The following is a 4,065-nucleotide window of genomic DNA, read 5'->3' as shown; positions in this document are numbered from 1 at the left end:
GCTGCGCGGAATGAATTTTACTACCAGATCTCTCGGGTTTCACTATGAGTTTCCTGACCCAGGCCAGCACCCACGGCCCCGGGGGCCTCCCCTCCATGTCTAGGGCCAGGACAGGCAGCAGAAGAAGGAAGTAGGCACAGCCCTTGGGAAGGACTTCCCTGGCTCCCAGCTGACTACAAGAGAGGCTAGGTCCTTTCCCAAGAAGTCTGGCCAGCCTGTCCCAACCCCTTACGACAGGATTCACCAGGGCCTGATTTCCTTGTGTCTGAGAGGGAGGCAGGCTACAGAGTCCACCCCAAGGTCAGAAGGCTGCCCTCTGGTGGCATCTTTTGGAATGGCAGGTGTCCTTGAGAGACGGCCAGGGCAAAGGTGTCCTGGTCAGGGAAGTTCACCTGGCAAGATTTGGGACTGGGACAACCAGGAGGGACAGGAGAGTCCAGTTCCGGAGCAGAGGCCCAAGCCACAACTTCTCATATTTTCTACTGGTCCCTGTTACCCACAGCCCTCACCACCTCCAACAGGGGGCTACACAGGGCTGTGCCTATGGGAGTCTCAGGGGAGAACACGGCTGACACAGGACAACGTGAGGGTCCCAGACTCCCCAGCAGGTCACCCTACCCCTCTTTTTCCCTCTTCCAACCAGTGGGCCCAGGAACCCCAGGCGCTGGGCAAGCTGCCCCTGAGAATAGCTATGGCACTAGGGGATCATGCCCCATTCCCACTCCCTCCCCTTCACAGATGGTCAGTGACTCATCTAGCCTAGAAGTCAAGAGCAGGACTGGGGCTGGAAGCTGTATCTCTGAGTTCGCAGTCAGATGCTTGGGAACCTGCATTGAGGATCTACTGTGTGCTGGGAATAAGGCCAGATTGCCTATGAGGAGCATCTGGTCCAGCAGGGAGGGAAGTAGTAAGGACGGGGGCAAGGTGGGCACAGAAGAGGCACGTGGTCCCATCTGGGGACCAGGAGGTCTTCCTGGAGAAGGTGGTGAGCAGGCTGACTCATGAGCAACACAGGAGCAGGAAGGTGTGCCTGAGGGGGTGCAGGCCAAGCAGACAGCATGGGCGAGGCAAGATGGGGACCGACATTTGAGCATGCAGAGCCTGGCACAGTGGCTTTAAAGGTGAGCGCACATCCCAGATTGCTCAGACATCCAGTTAATGCCCTCTCATCCTGCTTTAATTATTAATAGCACCCCCTTGCATTTTCAAAGGGCCCCAGTTTGGACTGTTAGTCAAATGGCCTCCCTGGATTTCCCTGGTGGTCCAGTGGTTAAGAATCCGCCTGCCAGGGGTGGGGGAATGGGCTCGATCCCAGGTCCAGGAAGATCCCATGTGCCTTGGAGCAACAAAGCCTGAGTGCCACAGCTACTGAGCCCGCCTGCTGCAACTGCCAAAGCCTGCTTGCCTAGAGCCTGTGCTCCTCACCAAGAGAAGCCACTGCGATGAGAAGACTGTGCGTCACAGCTGGAGAGCAGTTCCTGCTTGCTGCAACTAGAGAAAGCACAGCAATGAAGACCCAGTGAAGACAAGAATAAATTAATTTAAAAAAAAAAAAGAAAGAGAAACCTGTTCTTTAAAAAAAAAAAAAAATTAAAAAATAAATAAATGGCCTCCCTGCTGAAACTGAGCAGGGAGACTTTGGGATGGGGGGGAGAGATTTGATTTGCATTTTGAAGCAATCTTGGGGTGACGAAGAAGCGGCCGTCAGCCTAGAGGAAAGAGTGGGTGGTGGAGAGTACTGGCGAGGCTGGTGTGGAGGATGGAGGAGTCAGAGCTCCGGGAGTGGAGACCGAGATAGGGATCGCAGAGTGGGCGAGGGCTTGGTGTCCTGACACACCCTTCATGTGATCATTCTAGAAGCACCGAATGTGCAGGCTGAGCCCTCAGCTTTGGGCACAGGGGTCCCTGCCATGGACCCTCACACCATGGACAGCCAGAATGTCACCAGCCCAGAATACAAAGTTGTTTTTCATTTCAGTCTCAGAGTATTTTAAAGTTTGGTAACTAGCTGCGAGAGAGGAACAAGAGTAATACAAGGGCCCCCCTCCCAAGGCCAGAAGATGCTGGGCTAAGGAGTGTAAGTGTGTGTGTGTGTACATGTGCACGGGGGGCAGTCATAACCCCTGCCCTGGGAAACTGGAAGAGACAATGCTTTCACTTAAAGTTGGTTGCCTCAGGTCACCAAAGACAGTGTCCTGATTTCCCTCTAACTGTGCTTTCTTCATTGTCTATTCCACAGTGACCTTAGGAGCTGGGATTTAAACTAAATATTTAGGCATATGTATGTGGAGCCTTTGTGTGGACTCCTGCCCCTGGTCCAACCAGTGTTAGGGCTAGACATAGACAGTGGCTGTCCAGGGAGGGTACAGAGACTGGAGACAGAAAACAAGGAGAGGCAGAGACAGCCCCATGAGACAGAAGCAGAGCGGTCCCCTAGAACCACCCACAAGGAGATGCTGGAGACTTAGGGAGTGGTTTGGGATCAGGATGGCAGAAACCAAGGAGAAACGGGCTGCCTGAGCAGCCACCTAGGCTGGAATGTAAGTAGCAGGAGAAGGGGGGTTAAGGCCAGAACAGGTATGGAGGTACTGAGCAGGTTTAACACCTTTGAGGAGCTGGTGGAAAAAGAACTGGCCCAAGGACACCCCAGCTCAGATCCTGTCCTATCCAGGGACGCTGCAAAGGACATGCTTAATGTCCTATTCTTACTGAAGTGAGCACAACCTACATATAAAATATTGCACACATCCTAAGTGTTTTGCTTGATGAATTTTCACAAACAACATATTCATACAACCAGCACCCAGATCAAGAAATAGAACACAAACCACCCCAGATTCCCTCCCTCACCCCTCGCCAGTCACCACCTCCAAGGCACCTCTGTCTTAACTTAGAGCGTCATACATTAGTTTTGCCGAGAATGTTATACCATATTCAGCTTCTTTTGTTCAATAGTATGTCTATAAGATGTATCCAGGTTGGGGCATGGTAGTAATTTGTTCATTTCCTTTGCAGTACAGGACTCTAGGATCTGAATGTACTTTGACATATTTATCCATGCCACTAATAATGGTTTCCTGTTTGGGGCTACTGCGAAGAGGGCTGCTATGAATAGCGTTATAGGGACTTTCCTGGCAGTCCAGTGGTTAACACCCCACTTCCACTGCAGGGGGCACGGGTTCTATCCCTGATCAGAGAAGATCCTGCATGCCCCACAGCATGGCCAAAAAATAAACAATAAAATAGTTCTTTTAAAAATAACAACAATGTTATAAACATCTGGCAGTGCAGTTGTATGTTTGTTTCTGAAAGGTCCACAGGAGTGTATCTTTGCCTGGGCGCTCTAGAAACAAAGCCTGAGGCAAAAGCTTAGGTGGCACTTCTTACCCAGAGTGTGAAACCACAGGGAATCAAGAGTGAGGCTAGAGACTCCCCTGGTGGGCCAGTGCTTAAGAATCCGCCTTGCAATGCAGGGGGTGTGGGTTGTAAGATACCACATGCCTCTGGCCAAAACATAAAACAGAAGTAATACTGTAACAAATTCAATAAAGACTTAAAAAGGAAGGACTTCCATGCCGGTCCAGTGGTTAAGAACCCACCTTACAATGCAGAGGATGTGGGTTTGATCCCTGGTTGGGGAACTAAGATCCCAGATGCCGCGCAGCAACTAAGCCTGCCCTCCGCAACTACAGAATCCATGCACTGCAATGAAAGATCCCACATGATGCAAGGAAAATCCTGCGTGCTACAACTAAGACACAGCCGAATAAATAGTTTAAACAAACAAAAAAAAAGACTAAGGGGAAGGGAAGTGAGGCAGGGAAGGCAAGAGAGCCAATATGAGGGTGAGTTTCTGAACTGGCCACAGCTTGCCAAAAGCATCTGATTGCTGGGTCGGTGGGACCCTCCTGCAAGAGGCTTTATAATGAACAGGACTCATGACAGTCCATCCAGGATGAGGAATGGCGGAGAATTTGTCCACTGGTTACCACCTGCCTAACTTTTGATAAAAATCAGGCCCAAGTATGTTAACTCCTCTGCATTTTGGGTTACAAATGTGTGGGT

This window comes from Bison bison, unplaced genomic scaffold (assembly GCF_000754665.1).
Source record: "Bison bison bison isolate TAMUID 2011002044 unplaced genomic scaffold, Bison_UMD1.0 scf7180017864280, whole genome shotgun sequence".
In the NCBI taxonomy this organism is placed as follows: domain Eukaryota; kingdom Metazoa; phylum Chordata; class Mammalia; order Artiodactyla; family Bovidae; genus Bison; species Bison bison.
This window is presented reverse-complemented; position numbering follows the sequence as displayed.